General features: G+C 35.7%; 1 long non-coding RNA gene across 1 annotated transcript in view; it reads left to right on the top strand.

Moving 5' to 3' along the window:
• The window catches only part of LOC135223442 (uncharacterized), a 6,670-nt gene extending 356 nt beyond the window's left edge, over nt 1-6,314 (top strand). Inside the window, exons 2-3 of the long non-coding RNA XR_010316502.1 lie at nt 3,132-3,277; nt 5,031-6,314. This is a non-coding gene — a long non-coding RNA (uncharacterized LOC135223442). The remainder of the gene's footprint in view (nt 1-3,131; nt 3,278-5,030) is intronic.
• The last annotated feature ends 801 nt before the right edge of the window (nt 6,315-7,115 follow it).

The raw sequence follows: 7,115 nt of genomic DNA on the forward strand, positions 1-7,115 counted from the left end.
ATTATGAACACAAATGCGTTTTATAGGTGTTATATATATTTTAATCATTAAGCTTTTTGGAGGTGACTGGTTTACCTGGTAGTTGTCAATCACTTGTGGCAGACTTTTTGCAGATTTATCAAGGATATCGACCGGTGTGGTGCTTTATGTTTGATATGACCGACGGTATGAAACCTTGGTTAAATTACTGTTATACATTTGTGTACCCTTCTAAGGTTATTTGCATTTAGAAATGCTTTTTTTGTGTTTTTGTTTTTACTCCAAATCGAGGCATATTGATGATTAAGTATATAACAATTATCAATACCCTTTTAGGGGGATGAGAAAAAGATTGCTGCAGATTCAAAATATTTTTCTATTTTAACTTAAATTTCGTTGGTTTATTCATTGGCAGTAGCCACAGGATTATCCTGTTTTTTAAAATACCAGCCTTAATTGGCTACTGGTAATCCTTATTGCATATACGTCCAAGAAAATTGGGTAAATCTTAAGTGCTCCGATTTTTAGTATAAATGTGTTTATACCTTGAAAGAAGATACCAAGTATGTTCTAAGGAAGACGGAAATTAGTGGTGGTAAGTCCTATCGGTCTAGAAAACACAACTTGAATATTTGTACCTACAGAAAAAAATATAAATGAGCTTTTTATTCATAGATTTCCTACTTTAAAAAATGGCTTAGTATGTTACAGAATGCTGCCCAATGGATTTGACAAATACCTTCAAAATGCTGCAGAAATAATGCATTTTGTAATGTTCATAATTTAGTTTTGCACTTAGTTCCCGTTTGCAAAGCTTAAATTTTAGTATCAATATTTAAAAGGGGAGGGGCGTATTTAATTACTGCGATCTGTGTGTAGGATTATTACAATACAGTATGTCAGTGATTTTTGAGAAAGGATGCGAGAAGATTCAGGAAGTACTAGTTTCAGCCAAGGTCCTTTAAATATATTGAGAGCGAAAATACGGTCCCCTTGCGCATGAAGTCACGCTTCGGACAGTCTCTTCAGAGAACGCAGATGTTATGAAAAAAAAGCGCTTAGTCACAAGGTAAGCAAGCATCATGTTAGACTTGTGTTTTCATGGTAGTTATTACTGGACTACTGCAAGTTGAGGTGCCGGGTTATAAAAAAAAAAAAATTGATAATGTGTCTTGGGGGACCGGGGGGACCTCGTCAGGAACACCAAATACAGCAGATTTCATTGAAGCAGCTATTGCTTTTATGGTGTAAAACACTTGCCATGAATTGCTGTCAAAATTTTCTCGGAGAGAAATTGTAGCTAAAAAAATTCTAGCTTAAAATTTTTTTTAGCATGAATAAAAATTTAGCTTAAAAAAATATAGTCGGGTGGTGCAGTTTTCCATTTTATAACGGACTCATGTCTCCGAGACGTCTTGCTATCAACAACTCAACAGATATTTGGATATTTATAAGTAAACCTTTTCAGTACATAGCCACCTATATATCTTGAGGACTCTTCTTCGATAACAGATCCCATTGTGTCTCTTGGTTGATGACATTTAGTGAATTGTTTCGAATTGTTTCCCGAGGCCATTTAGTCATCCTTAAGATCCACACCAAATTTCAGGTCTAAAATTTGTCATACATATTTCCAAAGGGCAGTGCCCGGCCACGAAAAGGCTTATTAGGTCAGTTTCCGTGAAGGCCATATGGTATTTCACGGGATAACTGGTCAAGGTTTTCATTTCCGTTGTTGCAGTTTGCCTTTTCATTCAAGTTCAATATCCCTACATAGCGTTAAGTTTTCCAGTCTCTATTTAAAATGAACTGCATCGGGGTTAACATATGAACATTTCGTCTGACTAATGTATCCAAGTAAACTCTGAAGACTTTTATTCATTATCCGCGTCATAATCAAAGAAATGTCACGACACTTTTTTTTTTTTTTTTTTATGTAGTCCAGTCATTGAATAGCGAGATGATACCACTTTCTGGAATCTGTAAAAGATATGAAATCCTGGGATTCTTTTCCCTCATTCCAACATAACATTTATCATTTTCTGTAAAGCACGTTTCTGGCTATCCAAATGTATCCTAAATCCATTGCTGGCATTTGTCACAGAATCATGCAGGAATTCATGACATTGAATCATTCATTCACTGTAGTTTATAAAACCAGCATTTTCCTAACAGTTGATGACCTCTGGTTCTTTTCAAATTTCATTGCCTTGGAGTACGAATTTGAATGTAGTTGTACAGCATACTTTACGCGGTGACTTTGTAAGCCCCTTACATTGATGTCATTAACTTTGTATGCTAAAGCATACCCTGATTCGGTTTTCATCAGTATATAATTTCCATTTTCCTTAAGAAAGCCTTGGTCCAAAAAAATTACTATATTTCCAAAGTAATGTAAATTAGATTCCATCTTGCGTTCCTTGTTATGCAGCCAGTTGAATGAATATGGGGACGTTCAGCTAGCATCATATTTTAGCATAACCCCACACAAACAAATACAAACTTTTTTTATACCTGTTGACCATAGATCAGAGGAACACCTCTCGTGGAGCATTCCAAACATTGATCAAGTCTGCATCTAACAGTTTTAAGTGTACCTGCTGCTATACAGGAGTAGCCTAGAGAATCTGCCAGTGGTAAGACTCGATATTAAAAATGCTTACACTAGTACGGTTACACCCCTCAGCATAAGTATCATACTTTATTAGTAACCTCTCAGGTTACTTGACTGAGACTTCGTGGGCTGGCTGCAAGTACTTTGCAGCGTTTCTTGGCAGAATCCTGCAAATGATCTTAGGCCGTTATCACTTCTATCATTTTTCTTCAGGTCCAACCATATTTCACGTGGTGTGGTTCCAGATGTTTAAAACTCGCCTTCAAGGGAAGGCAAGTAAAAACTTGAATATGTGAGCGATGTAGGTTTGAATATAAAATTTCATCGCCGGCCGGAGCAGTTAGAGCATTCTTTGCCCGGCCACCAAATCGCTTATTTGTGAATATTGGTGGTCCTAAGAAGGTTCTGGGCATTATTTCTTAGTGTATTGTTACACTATCTGTCAGAGCTTTTTTTTTCTATTTTGGCTGATTTTCGCCTGTTTAAATATACCTGGGTATGTTTCAATTCACGCTCATCTTAACTCATTTTCTTGCAGGCAACAAGGAACATATGAATTAACCCATTGTTATGGTTACGGCAGTCACAAGACCTAGAAGCGCTTCAGGAATCTGAATGAAACGTTTGCACTGCGGAGGTGGAGAACTGTAGGCATTTGTGTAGTCACAAGCTAGTTAAGTACAGGTGGGTATTGCATTAATGTGTTGCCATTAAGATGTTAGTTTAGTAAATTGACATTTTCTTTTCGCTCTAAAGAACGAGGAGTTCCATTCAATCAAACTTTGACCTGATAAGCTGTTCAGCTTCGTTGTAACAACCTTCATACATTTCTGGCATTAAATTAAATTTTGACCTTGACTTTTTCCTTGCTTGTTTTGTAAAGTTAATCTAACTTTATATTTACCAGACTATTAAACTTTTACCGTGTATGTTACAGAACTTTACCATAGATTTTCTACTTTTCCGGTGTTATTTATAAATTTTCATGGCACATACGTTTACAGGCAGTATATACCAATGTTGCAAGGACTAATGAATTTTAAAGCAGTTTCATTAAGAAACTAATCATATATCTATATTGAATGTTATGTTTCTAAATGTCAAATTCTAGTGTTTATTTTGCCCTAATTATTTTTAAAGTTTTAACAATATCGGAGCTTTTGAAGAATAGCGGTCCCATACAACCTTTTTGAAAAATAGGGGTCCCAGTTTGGGCCTTTTGAAGAATAGGTGTCTTTGGGCCTTTTGAAGAATAGGGGTCCCAGTTGGGCCTTTTGAAGAATAGGGGTCCCAGGGCCTTTTGAAGAATAGGGGTCCCAGGGCCTTTTGAAGAATAGGGGTCCCAGTTGGTCCCTATGAATATATCATTGAAAATGAATAAACTATTATGAAAGTACTTTATTTTGCAAGTGTAAAATTACAAAAAGTATGTCAAATTAAAAGCACACAATTTATTGTAAATAAAATTAAATCAGTTGAAATTAATTGTACACATATTATTTTGAAATTTCAGAACAAAAAGAATCAATTATTTTGGCACTTGCAAATATGTTTATCAAGATTTGATGCACATTTCGTTCAGTTCATTACAAAGTTGCAGCAGCCGCATCTCATTTCACGAGAAATAAGTTCTTTATTCTTCATCCATGTAATCACTGGAATTGTGTCTACGATTACTAATGGTTTAATTTGACGTTCAATAAAGCTGCGATCCATGTCTGCTTAGGGTTTGCTCAATACTGAAATACTTGATAATAGAGTGTGAAGAAAAAAAAATACATATTTTTTAAGGCCTCTTTGGTACTGACAATCAAACAAGCAGTTGTTTGCTTATCTTTAGGTTTGTTCACCACTGGCAACCAATCATATTGTTACTTGTTTTCCTCGGCGGTTGTTCTCCACTAAATACCTTTTTAACAATACGGACCCCAGTTTTATCCTTTTGAAGAATAAAGGTCCCAGGTTCGTATGGGACCGCTATTCTTCAAAAGCTCCCCAATATCCATACCATATGTAAGATCTGTTCTTACTTCATTGTAAATTATTTTTCAACGTTTCCAGTATTCTAGGTTGTACATGTTCAAGGAATATTCTGTAACTGGTTAAGAAAGTACCCACATTTCCAAGAGCTAAGCCCACGTTATTTTACTCGTTCCTCTAAACATTTTACTAGTGAGCCTTTTTGCAATGGAGTTTTTTTTAAACGAAAATGTAACTTCAATATTTTGTGTGGCTTACCTTAATAACACCATAATTCTTTACTAGAGTTGGGAATATTAAGTGTACGATAGCAGGATGTATACGTAAGTGTTTAAGTTTATCGTCAGAGCGAGTTCATGTAAATATATATTTTTTAATTTGAAAGAAAATTATTTTTTATAATCTAGGTATACATTTCAATGTTACCTGAAGAAACTAATACATTTTTATATTTCAGATTGTTACTGTCAACGTGCTAACCTACAACAAGATACGTTGAAGTGGTTGAAACGGAACTCAAGAATATGAATGCATCATAAGCGATATAATAAAGCTGACAAGATTTAGGCGTTGTCGAAAGCAATGAAAGGAAACCAAGGGGGATGTGGTTTTTATATGGAAGCTGGAGAAAGCAATAAGTGAAGCAGTTCATGCAAGATGTGATGGCCTTTAGATGAAAACAGCAGATAATGGAGAGGAGAAACCAAGAGTGACGAGAAGGCCTTAAAGACATGGAAGCTGCAGATAACAAGGAATGGAGGAGACCAAGGACGACGGGAAGGCGTCGCCCGGTGGTAGCTGCATGGAACAATGAAGGGAGGAGACTAGAAAAGTAACACTTATGAAAATTTGAAGTGAGATAAGCACATCCTCAAGCCAAGAAAAGAAGGTTCCGAAACATGCAAGTAGTAGAGAGAGAAGAAAAAGACCAGAAACAAGTAAGAGAGAAAAACAAAAATGAAGCAAATAGCAGCAGAGAAGAGAAGAACTACTTACAGGAAGCAGAGAAGAAAGAGCAGAAAAGGGAAGTAGATATAACATAGGAAGTAGAGAAGAAAAGGAAAATGGAAATAACATACATAAAAATTTTAACTAAATTTTACTGTAATAATAAACTTGGAAAATGAAAGTATAACTCTCAGTAAATTTTTATTGTTGTTATAACTGCTAGGCCATGACTTATTATTACGTTTAAAGTATATTTTTATATACCTTTTTCATTTATCCCCACGAATCTTGGGAAGGGCTCTTACATGCACTACTAGAATGTGGTGACCACTGTAAAGTTTTAGTAATTCACTATCCACAAGCACTATCAATACAAACCCTCTACTACACCCTCTACTACTCATCAGGTCTTGCAGAACTATGTCCACAATTTAATGTGACAGCTTTTTAAGTTTGTTTGTACAAACATTCTGCAATACCTGATAGCATATGATAGAGGATTTGTATTGATACTGTTTGTGGATGGTGAACCACCTGAGTTTTGTAGCAATACTTCACAATCTAGCAATGCATGTAGCCTTCCCAATTCTTGTGGTCTTGTCTCAACAATCACTTTGTGTAGCCTTCCCCAGATTCTTGTCAGTGTGTAGAGCTCCCTTAATTATTGTGGTTTTATCCTTCCCCAGATTTTTGTCGTCTCCAACAATCACTCTAGCACTCTCCTAACTCTTGTGGCTTTGTCATCACAAAAAGTCACGCTGAAAGTCCATGTCGGTGATATTCTACATTTTTCTAGGATGTGGCAGTTTAGAGAAGCAGCTCCTTCTGGCAGAGTTGTATATCCTGATGATAAATGTGGCCTTCTCCAAATCCTCTGTCTAGCTTGTACAACCATTCTTGAAGTTCCTGTAGTATGTGGAACGGTCCTATGATTCATGCGAGTGATTTCTGACCCTCTTCAGCCTCGTATTGTACACCCATTTAAATTAACATTCCTTACATCGAGTCTGTAAATACATTTAATCATTAGACCTTATAGCAAACTATCAGACTAAGTTCCAAATGAGACATGAAAATAAGGCATGATTATTAGAACAGAATTTGCACGTTACTTCAATCTGAAACAATTAACTGGCCTGCACAGTGCTATGAGAGCAACAAACCCTGTTAAGAGTAAAATACCCAAATTGTTTTTGGAAAATTCTGACAAACTGGATTCCTAGCATTAGAATGGTCAATCTGTTAAAAGGTTTTAGACAACGCTGCTTAGAAACAGCTGCCCAACAAATACTGACAACCCAATCAAATGTAGAGATGAAAGTCACACATGACCAACAAAAGTGTAAAAACATTTTGATCTGAAAAACTAATCACAATATGGATATAGTTTAAATTATGCCATTTATATAATACATAAAACCACAGAGATACCAATAAGTTGAATTCTTGCAGACTGAACAAGTTTTATCTTAAATAATTTACTACACTTCAATGAGATTACACAGTAAGCTGACACAGTAAGCTGAAACTATCTGATTATGGAGACCACACAACAGTGTTAACAGTCAGAAAGGAATTGGTTACAACAAATTTT

Source organism: Macrobrachium nipponense, chromosome 10 (genome assembly GCF_015104395.2).
Source record: "Macrobrachium nipponense isolate FS-2020 chromosome 10, ASM1510439v2, whole genome shotgun sequence".
Classification (NCBI taxonomy): domain Eukaryota; kingdom Metazoa; phylum Arthropoda; class Malacostraca; order Decapoda; family Palaemonidae; genus Macrobrachium; species Macrobrachium nipponense.